At 44.8% G+C, this 15,162-nt stretch overlaps 1 long non-coding RNA gene across 2 annotated transcripts in view; it reads right to left on the bottom strand.

Annotated features, from left to right (window-relative positions):
* Positions 1-10,203: 10,203 nt before the first annotated feature.
* LOC114842715 (uncharacterized) overlaps positions 10,204-15,162 on the bottom strand; it is an 8,686-nt gene continuing 3,727 nt past the window's right edge. The window contains exons 3-5 of one of the 2 annotated variants that reach the window (XR_008692831.1): positions 11,381-14,599; positions 11,149-11,270; positions 10,204-10,959 (exon numbers count right to left, since the gene is read on the bottom strand). This is a non-coding gene — a long non-coding RNA (uncharacterized LOC114842715). Of the gene's footprint in view, positions 11,271-11,380; positions 14,600-15,162 lie in introns of both variants that reach the window. The other variant, XR_003783481.3, reaches the window with a different exon arrangement.

Below are 15,162 nucleotides of genomic sequence, written 5' to 3'. Positions count from 1 at the left end.
CATTGTTCATGCACCAACGTCTGCCTCACCCTTTGGGTGAATAATGATAAGCTACAGCCTTACTAACCTTGTAGTGGGACACTTTCCAAATCCAACTGTAAGTATTATTGATACTTATCACTACCGATATGAATAATGTGTGAATATGGAATTTGTGGTGTTGTATGTCATGACTTTTATTAAGTAGTATGGGATATGTATAATAATGCACATATGTATGTATATTGTATGTATATGTTTGTATTAGTATGTGCACATACCTTAGCACTATTATTGGTATTAGTATTAATCTCCAAGGTAAACCACAGTACAAAAATTGTTTAGTTATGAATGTGTTAGCCTAAGGTACATCCATGCTTCTTATTTATTTATTTTTTTGCTCCAATTGTTTACTTAACAGATTTGCTTGGTTTCAGCAGCTGGTTGCACCCCTTATCCCCCCTCCCCCCCACCCTCCCGCATACACACCCTAAAGCAGAAACCTAACCTGTCCACCAACACAGCAACATCACACATTTTGGATTAGCTAAATAAACCATTAAATAACCATAAATCAGGAAGAGTATATATATTCTATATATACTCTTCTTGTTAAAGCAAAGCTGTCCATCACAATATGGCATTCAGCGTAATATATGCTGCTTGCTTAACTGCTGGACAGAACAAAAAAAAAAAAAAAAAAAAAAAAAAAAAAATGCAGTTCAGCAGTGAATAAATATTACTGACCAACTTGATGTGCCTCCATTCTCTGACACCACTCGACAAAGGTGCTGCAGATAATCCTGTTTGAAAACTGTGCGTGAAGAACTCCAGTTTACAAATGAAATTTACAAAAGAGTAGAATAGTTAGTGTGCGACCTGTGATGTGGTTGCGTGGAAGACATGGGAACCTGGACAATGGTGTGGTTTCCTGTTTTAACCGGTGGAAATCGGTTTTGTCACTCTGGACTGAAGCTGGTTTAGGAGCTCCCGGGGTGTTTGTGTTGCTCAACATCTGTTCAAAGTAACAACACTGACCACGAAAGTCTGGTTCAGTGTTAGCATATGGGAGGATTCAATAGCTTACTGTGAGATAAAAGCATAGAAACGCTTTGTTTTAGATACGCGGCTTTATACCTGATTAGTAAGAATGAAAAATTAAAGACGGCAGGAACTGGATTTCAGAGGAAACAGAGCAGCCATATGTCCATACTGTTCTGTGGCTTCCTAAGGAAGAAACGTGTTCACTCTAGAATGACATTATACAGATGTAACCACTTTCTGTCTTTCTTCTATTATCTGAACTGAACTCCTCCAACCTCACACAGGAATTCTTTAGCTAATCAAATTGTGGCTGGAAGCACCTCAGGGACCTGGGCAGCAGGCTGCAGTGGTCTCTGTATCAGCGGTACAGGAACCTAGACGAAGCACAGCAGATGCTCCTTTGAAAGGCTGGTTAAAGATGCTGCAGCACCCTGCGGTGAACTCAGCCGTGATGGACAGGAGATGGACAGGATGGACAGGAGGGACGAGCTGCAGTGAGGACCACAACACAGGCACCGCGTGAAAGAAGTGTGTGTGTGTGTGTGTGTGTGTGTGTGTGTGTGTGTGTGTGTGTGTGTGTGTGTGTGTGTGTGTCACAGGTGGGCCAGATGAACACCATTCTCGCGAGGTTACTTTGCAACCACAGACTCCCTCGCGTTCCTGTAGTTGCAGTAAAAGCTGTCAGGCGTCAAAGAACTTTCCCGTAAGCTGACTGCTCCGGTGACAGTGACTGATGCGGATGCTGCTGAGGATTCCAGGCAGTGGGAGACATCAGAGCCACAGCTGAGTGTCTGGGGCTTTTAAATTCCACTAATGACTTAGCCCTTCTCCCAAAGCCAACTACACTGAGTCACCGCAAGTCGAGCTCCAACTGTTACTGTGAAGTTAGTCTTGAGCGGATTTGCATTCATGTGTTCAGCAAGGTGTTTTAGCCAAGGGCAAAATCTGTGGGACGTAGTTGATTAGACGTGTATCTAACACATTACGTACCAGCTGTTGCCCATCAGTTTGCAACCAGCAGCACGCAAACAGCAAAATGCAAGAACATCCCGTTCGGTTCAGGTGCAGTAGCTGTTGAGGGGGTTGTGGCCCAAAAGTGAGTAGAAGAACGATGTTCTCAGTAAAGAACAAAAGGCACATGATCATGATTTTCATTAATGAAGTTATGAAGTGTCAAAACATTAGTGTGGCCTCCAGCTACATGTCCCTGTAGTTGAAGCAGTCTGTAGCGCTGCTCTGCACAAAACCTGCCTTACATTAATGTTGGTCTGTGTGTTTGTCGTGTGTCTTTGTACGAGTCTAAGGACGTGTGAAGCTTTTAGACATGTGATATAAATAAGGAGGCACCATTAACCTCATCAGAAACAAGGCTCCTTGGGGTTAATTTACAGTTTAAGGAAAGGAGCCAAGGAAAATCCACAAAGAAGCCATTTACTTAAGTTCGCTAATGGTTTCCATCATTAAGGGTCGCGACCCCAAAATGGTGGTGCTATTTGTGACAGGAGTCACAAGTCACTTTGGGCAGAAAAACTGAATCTTGTTCACTGGCAGACAAACGCCAACAGAGAAAGTTGATGTCGGCTTCATTAACTTGGCAAATCACAGAAGCTAAAGCATGTGAGCATGTGAGGTTGTGTTTGAACCAACATCTACCAGAGGCTGCAGGACAGTTTCATACAGTTGGGTCTGAATTTGAAATGAGAGGGAAGTTAAGAATTGTAGCTTTAATTGGATGGTTTGATCAAAATGTGGCAATAAATTAAGGAATTCTAGCCAGTTTCACACATTCACAAATGTGAGTAACCTCTTATCACTACTCTAGTCACATCATTAAAAGCAGATGAATCCGTCACCTGGTGTCATCCGAATCGAGGAGGACGAGACCGAAGGCGGAAACACTCACCAACAAGCTGTTCAGAAAGGACTGTACAACATTTATAGATAATAAACATATGCTCCAGGGGAAGAAGGTTCAGTGTGGATGCATGAGCTTCGATTTCTGTGAGACACACAATGCCTAAAGAATTGGCTTTTTGTGTTGCAGTGCATCTCAGAGATACAGCAACTTTCTCCTTCTGTGTTTATTTGGCAGCCATCACCATAGCGATAAAGGGAATCGGTCCAAATCCAGGCTTGATGTTGCAACATTTAATCTTCTGATTGAATTACCAGGGAGGAGCAGAGGGAAGGAGACACAGGAGGAGTAATGTTCCTCTTATTCCTTAAACACTTATTGTCACTATTTAACTGTGTGGAGGTCCCAGGTGTCACCTAGGACACATTGTCATCGTTTAGTCATTTTATTAGTCTGTTTTATTGCTACATCAACCACGTTGCCACAGCCAAACTGAAAACCTTGTGAGAATTCTCCTCTGAGGACGCGCAGCTGCAATTTATATGGAGATGTCTTTATTTTTGTTTGGCAAAAAAAGCATTTAAAGCTGTGTGCCACGAAGACCCATGATGCTAATGGTAATTATTAATCTAAACACCTTCGCAAAACAAAATTATTTGGTGAGTTTTCGGATTGTTCTGCTGCCCTCAAGTGGCCGAAAGCAAAACAATTAGGTCCAGTTGTTTATGGTACACTATGTCACAGAAACAATATATTAAAATATTTATTCCATCTTAAGACAAGATCCTGAAAAGTTAAATACATATCAATGCAAACACCAGTAAGACAACTTTTTCACAAAAATGTTATGATGGAAAATAAACACCTGCTGTCCTTAAGGTACATGATCATCGTATACAAATGCAGGGAGTAAATATAGCTACTTCAGATAACAAAGAAAAATTACTTTTACCGTTTTGGCTCAGTAACAGGCCTCTGATGCCTTTAATTGTGTTATTGTAGCCGTTAAATTCCCCTTTGTGTATGCGGGCATTTCCCCACCTCCTCTTAACTTCCTGGTCTCTCCTTAATCAGCCCCACGCCCCCGAACTCACTCCGAGTGGGTTGTATACACAGTGCGGTCGCAGGTCCTGCAGCCCGTTAAACTGCATAGAAACAGTGTGAATCCCTGCATTGTTAGTAGTGGAGACCAGACCTCTGAAGGCCTTTTGCTGCGTTATTGCACAGATTCATCACCATTAGGCAAACGTGACAGAGCACGACAGCACGGTTAGGACTGCACTGGAGGAATCGTTGTATCTGAGCAAGTCTGAGGTGAAATTTAATTAAATAATCATTTCCACTAAAAATAGACCAAGGAGATGTGTGTTTTCGTGGATATGCAGATGACACTCACTTCACTGGGCATTGTGTTAAAGGCTGTAGCTAATAATGACAGACTGTGTCCATCCATCCTCTCACCTGTGACAGCTGGGACTCACTCCAACACCCTGCGACCCTCAAGACGGCCGCCAATGAAAAGCACTGGCTGCAGATCACGTGACATGAAAAAAACCAACAAATAAGACTTGTTTTATTTCTTGAAGCTCTGCTCCGTCTGTTGGCGGAGGACTGTGTGACGGCAGGAGGGACGCGGCATCCAAGAGCGATTAGGATTTTTACATTAAAGGTGTTGATACAGTAGGTGCTGCTTCCAGTTTTAATGCTTGGCTGGAATAACACACCCTGACGTGGGAGAAGCAGCCACTGTACCCGTCTCACTCAGCTTAAAGCATAGGTACAATTAATGACTGGCTGCCAGGCCCTTGCACTATAATATAATGTGCACCTGGAACAAAACAGGAAGGAAATAAATCAGAAAGAACCTGAGTCGTAACACTAAGAGGTGCTTAGGAGCCAAATGTGACACGAATACCTTGTGTGTAACGCTCTCTGCCTTGTCTTTCACCCCCACCCAGACTTACATTACTTCAGTGCAGCACCACACACACACACACACACACACACACACACACACACACACACACACACATATGAACACAACCGAGCCATTCTGCCAAGTACTGTTTATATGTTACAAATGCACCCATTTAACTTTTTATTAAAGTCATTCCACGCTGACATTATCTCCATTGTTTGTCTTTGCAGGACGTTCATAGAACCACTGTTGCGTGTAAACCCTGTAACAGTGCTTGTATTGTTATCATACGAATAGAGTTGGTTAGTTCATACTTGACTGTGCAAACAAGCATGAGCTGCCTGGAGTATATGTAAATATGCACGTTTGCATGGATAGAAATGGAATCTATTGATGTGTTAGAGGGAATGACCAGTGACTCACTTCCTACTATCTCGGCTGTGAGTGGGGCGAGAGGCGGCTCCATCTCTGGGCATCACATAGAGACAGAAAAACCACTCTAAGCGGCCTAACGGTGTCTGTGAGAGGACACAGGAGCGCCCACACAAACTACACGTTCCCTTGCCCTCTTCCAGTGTTTCTCCATCATATCAAGACACATTATGGTCACTTACCCCAGGTCGCCTGGTAGGTGTGAGGCAGACATGGATATTCCATTAATAACACTGACATATTGGTGGAAAGCTTTGATATCTGCGCCAAAGGCCTTGATTGACATATGTGCCTGACATTAAACACGTCGGCCTCCTGCTATTCGCTCCAGCTCCTGGATTCCCTCCACGTTGCTCTTGCACAGCGTCTGTTTATATACTAAACAGTTCTCCAGGCAGACAGCGCTACACGCCGCCGGGATTAAGAAGTGACACTAATAAGACCCTCAGTGGATGCTGGCACCCGGGGTTCGGTTTATGATGGCTGACAAGCTGCCACGGCTTCCACAATGCTGCTCTGTACGTTCAACACGCAGGCAGCCCGGCTACTGGCTAATTAGCTACCTGCTGAATGGTTGATTAGAGCAGGTGGATGTTATTCAGTGGGAGGGATATTGAAAAACAACATTACAAGCTGTCATGTTACTATCAAGAACTAACAGCAACATATTATCTTTGTGCTTTTTGTAGAGCGTCTTTATTTACAGTAATGCTGGGTCATAACCTAAAATAAATTGGTGAAATGGTGAAAATGAGACCTGAAACTGACCTGTGGCTCCTGGCTTCTTTAAAATTTGATGATTCATGTATTTTGGTATTACACACTATATATAGCCTGCACGCGGCAGCTCTCATCCACTTGAACTGACAGACAGAAAGATAAGGCTGCTATGAAAACAGCCCGCTGACCCACAGACCGTGGCCCGCTGTGATTTGTCCTTCGTGCCAGATGGCCTATGCGCACAGCACTGGGCTAAAATCACTTTGCGGTGCGAAACATGATATTTGAGTTCGGCAGTAGCTACAGGAGAGTGTGGCTGCTGTGTTATTTAGTGGGATTTAGTGGGGCAACGCCAGGACCCCCAGTTGATCTTAGTGTGTGTGTGTGTGTGTGTGTGTGTGTGTGTGTGTGTGTGTGTGTGTGTGTGTGTGTGTGTGTGTGATACAGTAGCTCACACATGGACGGAAGACATGAAGATGCATGAAGAGCTGTGTAATGTGTGTACAATGATGAAGGTCCATTGATTGTTGGGGGCTTTAGATTTCTGTGCCTAGATTCATGTCCATGTTGTGGCATTTTTCTGCTTGTCAAATAAATTACTTTTCAAATGTCATGATGATCTTGTATTCGTTTAAAATGACACAGACACACACACAATCCCTCCTGCCTGTGACCACCCACCCACTGCTCTGATCTCTCTGCAGGAAGTTACTAATCGCTTGGTCAGACTTGATCATCATGTAAACACAGATGCCGCGTCCCCTCGTTTGAAAGCCCTGGCTTCTGCCTTTAGCAAAATGTATCATTGTGCTTAGTTAGGAATTCCCTCATCATTAGTGGCTTATTCACACCAGGAAGCTTTATAACATCATGCACGAAGTCTTGAAGGTATTCCAATAAAGGATTGTTTTTCAGCGACACGAGCTTCTCCTTCATCAGTGCGCAGTCACTTCCAAAAGTCCGTAGCACCATGACATCTGTGTTACATTGTGCATCAGTCTCACCACTATGCTGCAGACGGTGCCTGTGCTCGTTAACTTACACCCAAACATCTCTCATCACCTCCCATGGGAATATTTTGGACTGCTAACGCAGTCAGCACAATTCAAGGAGACTTATACATGGATCCCAACATGAAGCGAGACAGGACAAAGGCTCAAATCACCATCATTTACATTATTTACTATTATTTATTATTCATTTTCACAAGTGACTGATGTTGCCTATGAAGTTTATGGCTAAAAACACCATCAAACTACTGGAATCAACACACATTTAATACAATTGTGCCATTGTTCTTTAATAAAAATGCTAAATCAGACCATAGAGAAACTTTATTTTGCTGCTTGTTTTGCAGAAGGATTTCATTATTCCAACACCCGGTGCTGTGCATTTAAACCATGAAGACAGTGCCAAGTGATACATTATATGTAGTTTTACAAAAGAATTGAAGTAAAAAAAACGTCTTTGTCACTAATGATCTCCCTGTTGAGGCAAAATGGCCTCACTGAACTCTGGAAGGTTTCGGCCAAGTCATAAACGCAAGCACGGTGTAAAGTGATGAGTCCAGTACAGCTTCACATCTACTGAACCTGAACCTGACGTAAATGACAAAGGCAGCAGCTTCACATGAACGACGGGCGTTTCTCCCACCTTTTGCTTCGTGTGGACGTGTAATCAGACCCCGTTGCTGCAGCCGATGGCCTCGGACCGTGCAGCTCGCGTGAGGCCCTGACCGACGCTCTGACTGTAAACGCACGTCCGTGTGTCCGTTTGCTGGCGCGCTGCGTCCGCTGGCGCTCAGCCAAAAGGGATTGCAACATCAACATGTCACGCTACACGTACTCATGTGCGCGCGTATTTGCGCACAAAAACAAATATGGGGTCACGTACATGTGCTTTGCTTTCCTTCCCCGGCACCACTCCATCACAACTAATGCACATGCACAGTATGTTCCCGCTAGAAGTCATTCCCTCCAGAAACACTCAGTATCTAACTTGGCCCCGCTTCGAAATGATTTTACATCTTATTATTGATTTATACGTTGGGGTCTTTCATGACCTCATAGTCAGAAGGTGAGCAGCTGGAAAACAATACTCAGCGTTGCTTCGAGAATAGCAAACACATTGTAGACGCTGAGCGGCCGGTGCTACGAGGCCAGTGAATCATGATGACCACTGCTGTTATCGCCTTTAATATGCATATTTCGCAACTGGCGTTAGCGCTTCGAGCCGCCTGAGGGATTTTGAGCATATGTTGAAGCTTAATCCGATTGTTGCACTTCTTCCAGCGGAGGAGTTGGAACGCGCGGCACCGAGGGAGGACATCGGAGCTCTGGCAACGCTTCTCGCCTTCGACGAACAGCGACGGTGTCGGTTGCGCTCTGTGTGGTCGATATCCGGTGTTGTAATGAAAACACGCACGAGGCTTGAAGCTAATGTGTTTAGATTTATTAGATGTTTCTTTGTCAGAGCTTCATCCATCAAGTCAGACTTAACGCTGACACTAAATGCACTTCATCCATCTTGGACACGGAGACGCTTTCAGTTTGATAAATGTCAGATCTTTGATTTAACTCTTGTATTTTTTGTATAATTTTGACATTTTGCATTTCGCCACAGTGGAACGCTTCCAGAAGATGTGCTGTTTGATTTGGTGGCTGCACTCCACTCGCTACCTAATGTCAAACCATGCGCTTCGTCCGCTCTTCTGGGTCTGAGCGGAAGGAAGTGTGTCGGCGCTCGCATTGCTGCCGGTTCTTCCTCCTCACACAGAGACGCTAAAGCTAGCAGGCTAATTAGTGTTTTGCCTTTGGTTTTTCTCTAATGACCCCATGGTGCTGCGCGTCCTGATTGGCCCTGGAACGGCGGGTCGGCGCCTAATGAGATCAACACAATTACTGCCATTCCTGCCATGCATCGCTCTCTCCACGCGCCGAGATTAAGCAGAAGACACACACACACACACAGAAATGCACACAGTCAAACAAACAGAATTGTACACAAATACTGTTCTAATCTCTGGTGTGAATCTAATTGTCATGCTGTTGGTTAATGACAAGGTCGTGTTTGAAAAAGCTTTAATTTTGGAAGTTAAATAAGAGACTTGAAGGAACTAAAAATAAAAACCTATGTGCTTTGTTTACAGGCAGAACTAGAAAACCTATTTCACCTCAGATGTTTTGAAAAGCGCCACACAGATTATGGTTTAATATGTAAATCACGTTTCCTCAGACTTCCTGTAACAGCTAAACATTACAGCTGATTTCCCCTCTTTAGTGGCAGCCTAGAAAAGATACACAATGTGCTGCTGTTTTAGAAAAGCACATTCATTTATCAAAAGCAGCCCGTCAGGTTATTTGATAGTTCAGGAAACTCCTTTGTGAAATCCAATGTCCTTGGTCCCGGTCTTGTTTACTGTCACTACGTTTTTCATACTCCTCTGTAAAACAATACAAAATGTGCTTATTTATGCCATTAATACTGTTTGTTGCCAACATGTTTCATAATGTGCATGTCAGAAAAGTGACCTTACACATAAGCTTTTAATTACAAGCTGAATGTTGAGCTGAGCATTAAGTCGCTAAAGAGACTGATATTGTCGCCTGGAGGCACATCTGAATTTAGATGTAAAGCAATTGTGAGCGCGAGCACATGTGGGTTTGTCAGATAACCGACAAAACAAAAAATGCTAATACGACTGCATGTCACTTTATAGGGTGATAATATGCCACTGTTGTGTTAGCTTCGCCCCCAAGTGGTCAAAAGAATGGGTGAGGATCTGCTTGAGTTTAGTGTAAGTGAAGCCAGGACGGCGATCTGTCACGTCACTGTGATATATAGGTCAGTATATCACGGGATGGGAGACGGAGGAAGGACGGACCGCTTCGAATTACGCCGACAGACACAAAAGCAGCAACGAGCAAAAGTGTGGGAGAGCGAACGAGTGTCCAGACTCAAGCGAGCTTCATCTGCCGTCCATTTGTCTCCAATTGTCTCCAGCCCCCTCCGGCTCCAGCTCCCCCCCCCCCCCCCTCTGACGGGGTTACCTCCAGTAGCCTCGCTGCTCTGCGGCCGCCTGCGTGCGTAAGCGGGACGAGGCGGTGCGGTACGTGCCTGGCTGCACACGTACCTATCGTGCATTGTGGGGAACATGTGTGCATGCGTGTACCCGGCCCCCCGCTGCTTTCCTCCACAGTGGGCCACCACCAAGGCAGCGCTTCCCCCCCCCCCCCCACACACACACACACACACACACCCTGTACGGCATCAGGATACACACTCAGACTGAACAAAACCCCCACAGTCTGACCCTCAGTCCACCGAGGGTTTGGAAATGGTTATATCCCCATGGCTGCATGGGTATAATGAGGACTGAGGGGATTTCAGCATGCTACAGTAGATCAAAAGATGCTTTAATCCACATTCTCTGAGAAAATAAAAATAAGTGAGTTTACCATGTTGTCAGATTTTAGACGGCATTGAGTCTCTTAATAACATGAGTCATGATTTTCCAAACTCTAGACTATATAGTTTTTCATCGCTTTTCTTCGTTAGTCATATGTTTATGTTCATTACGGCAAACTGGGAAATCATATCTCAGTTAAACGATCAAAAGGTTTCCTACAACGCGCAAGTGTGTTTGTTTTTCACAACGTGCGTTCATCGTGATGCATCAGTTAATCAGTTAGTTGTTTTAACTGCCTTTCACATCCAGATGATGTCACCATCCACACACACACACACACACACACACACACACACACACACACACACACACACACACACACACACACACACACGCTTTGTCAATTCATGTTCTCCTAGTCACTGGTGTTTGAACCTCTGATTGGTTGTGGTTCCCCAAGGGTGAACTCGTATTGAATCATTTGGACTTCACATCCTGTTAGACCACCCATTGACGAAGGACTGAGCATGACCTCTGACCTCTGATGCACATCGCGCCTTTTCCACAGCCTTTCACAGAAACAGACAAGGTTGCTGAAACAAACTGGAATGTAAATGAAAAAGTTAAAAGCCTCATCAACCGAGGACCATGAATACTTGTACAAGCCACTGCATCAGTGCAGTAGTTATAATATTAGTGCATAGGTAAGTCTGAGTAAAAGACAGGCGTGACTGCCTGTCCTCCCCAGAGGTTGTGACGTACAATCATTTATATGATTTAGGAAACTAATACCTTTTGTTGCTCCATTCGTTTTCTTGTCCTAGTGACATCTTTGGTTCTGACAACAAATCCATTTGAGGTCCATGTGTTTGTTAAGGTGACATCGGGGCATCCAGAGGCTGACCACTGCCGCTCTGTTACCGAAACCGGACGTGAGTCATTCTTCATTGTGACATGGTGATGTTGATTGTACATTTGCATTTCGACACTGTGCCATAGTAGACTGGCCCGTGGACACGGTTACCTCAGTTGCTGCAGATGCTGGTAGGTAGCAGCGCTGTGGTTCACCTTCTCAGAGCAGCTCCAGATGTGCAGATGTTATTTGAGGTCAGCGCGGGGACAGCGGCTGACCAAGCGACAGCTCCAACGGAGGTGGGGAAAGGGAAGACTCCTCTGACCGTTGCACCCACACAGGCCTACGCACCCACCACTAGAAAGGAGGAGGCTTACTGTGGGCACATTTACAGGAACACCGTACTCAGCAGCAGCCGACAGCCTCTGATCGCCAGGAAGATTTATGAGGGATTAGGTTTCAGTTTGGGCTTGTGAATATCCTAGTAAGTGCTAATACTCTGATCTTATCGGCCCTTGACACAAATGTGCGATTGTGCAACTGTGTTATCTAGGAAAGTATTAGGACTTGACAAGGCAGGTCAAGGCTGGTGTTAGGGTGAATGGATCAGTATGCCCAGAACTACACAGACAGCAGGAAATAACAATGAGATATTATACTATAGCACCCATCCCATCAACCAATGGGAACGTGGGTGAAATTCATCCATGTGTCTCACAAATGGGTCTCAGCTGGCAAGACGCTGTACATCTGTCGCATTATTGTGTGAGGTTTGCCAGGTTTTTCTAACCTCTGTTGCTGTTTCTGTGGAGCGGAGCTATTACTTTACTCTGGCTTTACCTTGAGGAGGCAACACTGTGTGTTCACAGATGCTGTGCGTTCAGCAGCAGTGTGTGTGTCTTCACAAAGGGGCCTGAAGGGACTGTGTGCCCAGTCCGTTTTATCCATGTCAGCATCTTTGTGTGTTTCACAGATCCACCATCTCTTAGCTTTGCTCTGTATAGATAGTATAGAACCGTATTAAGACATTTCTGTGGGACTGGTGGACCTAAAAGAGCCGTGCTGGGTCTGAGCAGAGTGCCGGTGTCCTCAATGACCAGCCAAATGAATTTGTTATGAAACAGCAAACAGCGTGATGTCAGGTAGCTCTGCAGGGCATCAAACAATTTTCCCCTCCAGTGACTACACCCATTGACTGGTCTCACTGTCCAGTATCGAAGCCGCGTCTCCGACGATGGGTCAGTCATTCAGTTAAAGTCTGAGTGAATCAAGCTGGAATAAATCCTGCTCCTCAGGTGAGTCCGATTCAAGTTGACCGGCTCAGGGTGCGGTCGCAGCAGTGCCTCCATTCACTCCTTCGCTGTAAACGGACACCATTAGTCAGTGGAGTCCTTAAGCCACTTTAGCCCAATTAACTTTCCTTTACACGCAACACACCCAGCTGGAAGGCTCATGTTTGGGTTTGTGCAGACAGAAGAAGAAAAGGAGAGGGAGACTGTAAGCAGAACAAGATGTGAGGAGAGACGCTTTCTTTTCATGTTTGTACATTTGCATCTTTTCATCTTGCATTTAGTACAGACTGTATTATTGTGTGATGTTGGTATAATAATTAAAGACTTTTGTGGCGTGGAGGTCGCCACAGTATAGTGTGGTGTAGATGAGAAAGACCCAGGGAGTGAAAGGAGGGATATGGGAATGATAAAAGAAGAGAGACGCCGAAAGGTCACATGAGGTGAGAGGGAAGAGTTAAAATGACTGAGGGAGGAGTGGGAAAGGAAGAGGAAAGGAAGCCAGTCGGTGAAGCAGAACCCTGGTGCTGGTTTTGTTCTGTATCCCACGGTAATTTGTAACATTTTAAGCCTTACTGGGTTGTTTTTTTTCTTATATGCCTAAGCTGACGAAATGTACACTGGCTTTGTCCCCCCCCCCGTACCAGAAACACTGAAATAGGATGTGAAAGTTGAAACTTTAAAATGATGCTGAGACATCTGTGATCAGGGACCAGAACAATAACACAGACAAACAGATAAATCACCAAAAAATGCTGTGGCTTCCAAATGACAGAGGAGAGAGGAAGACGGAGAAACCGTTCCGTATATATTTCCATGAGAAATATATACAGAACCAGGCAACACAACAAGGTGGAGAAATGCTGTGAAGATGCAGCATTGTGTAGGAAATTATAGCCTTGCTCCCAAACACTACAATGCAGCCCTGATCCAAACTATTTACTAAAGTCTTTCCTTCATTTTGATGCTGGCTGTTAAATTCCAGGCAGACAAGCCAGCGGAGGCTCTTTGAAACACTATACACACAGAAATGAGAGGGGAAACCCGGCACACTGCAACAGCTTACACCACGTCGGCCTCTTATTCTTTGATTACAGACCAAGGAGCCTGAATGCATCATATCTATGTAAACCAGACAGATGCACGCTGAAACCGAAGAAGGCGCACGTGCAAATGTCATGTGTGAGAGGAGGAAGCGTCGCCTCGGTGACAGAGCGACGCAGGCGTCATGGCTGCTTCACGTCCAGCATTCCTGCTGCGCTCGGTGAGCCACAAAGGCAGCATTGTTGCTGTGCACAGGTTGCTTTCAAGGACTGGAGCCGAACTAAGGTAAACGTCACATTGCTGCACTTTTGTGGGGGGATTCTAATCAGACGCCTGAACCGCCTTTTCAAATCAAAGGAGCAATGCTTCTACTTAGAACTACCTCCACCATCCTCCATCTGACTGCTTATGTGTGAGAAGGGGTCAGCGGTGCTCAGCTGAGGAAACAAGTTTATCATCCAACAGCCAGACTTTAGTTTAGGGGAAAGTAATTTCACACAGTTGATTCAGGAGGCAGGTATGAGCTCCCATGGGTCACACTCCCGTCAGGTCGCTGCATCATCCTGAGACGTGCCACAACTGCCACACATTCACACATTTAACCTAAATAGAATAATAACAACAGTAATTGTTAAGTTACGGCTTGGTTTTAACAGAAGCTTCTACGTGAATATCAAACAGGTTTTATGGAGCTTCTGTTGTCACTGTTGTTCTTGTCCTGCGTGTCTATTTTTACCAGACTCTAAGGTGCCAACATGACTGATGATGACTCAGAAATGGGATGTTAAAAAAAACAAGCTTGTTTGATCTCTCCTATATACAGATGCACAGACTCGGTTGCTCTGCCGGTGTCCTTGAGCATGGAACATTTCCGCTTCAGTCTGTTGCTGGGTTTGAAACGATGAATAGAAAGAAAAAACAGACGTCGGCTTCTCAGACAGATGACGCAGCACAGGAGAGCCGGCTCCTCAGGACAGGACTCAGCATCCATCTACTGTACGTGTGTGTTTTTGATTATTACAGTGGCCGCTCCATCAGACTCTAGGAATCTGTATCACTGTAACACACAGAGGTGACACTGACATCACACGAGCATCATCAGAGGCATCTCTTAACTAAAGACGCAGATTTCAAAGACTAAAAGGAAGCGGTTTCAAACAAGTTCTTCCCATTTATGTCACTGTGGTTAATATTTTGATGCCAAGGTTTTGTCAAGTGACAAACCTTAAACCACCAGATACGTGTTTCACAGAAATGGAAATGGATGGTTTGTAGGATAGATGGCCTTCTTCCTCTTTTTTATGTGCCTTGGGAAAACGCAACACTGCCAAGCTTTGTGCATTGTGCCTCTGCCTTGCTCAATTAAAAAGAATGTTGTTTTTGTCTTGCACAACAAAAGAATTATGTTTAAACTGAAGAAAGCCGAGATGAACAGGAAAGGGAGGTAAGAACAGCGGTGCGGTTTCTCTGCTACAGTATGATTTGTGGACTTTCAGGCTGTCAGACGGTGGACTTGTCTTCAGCAGGTTAATGAAAGTAGACTGGAGGCGTAAAAAGCGCATTTGTGATCGCGTACTTTCCCACATTATGGGAAATAAATTTAGAGGCCAAGAAAACCAT

Source organism: Betta splendens, chromosome 16 (assembly GCF_900634795.4).
Source record: "Betta splendens chromosome 16, fBetSpl5.4, whole genome shotgun sequence".
In the NCBI taxonomy this organism is placed as follows: domain Eukaryota; kingdom Metazoa; phylum Chordata; class Actinopteri; order Anabantiformes; family Osphronemidae; genus Betta; species Betta splendens.
The sequence above is the reverse complement of the archived record's forward strand: the minus strand, read 5'-3'. Positions and strand labels throughout refer to the sequence as shown.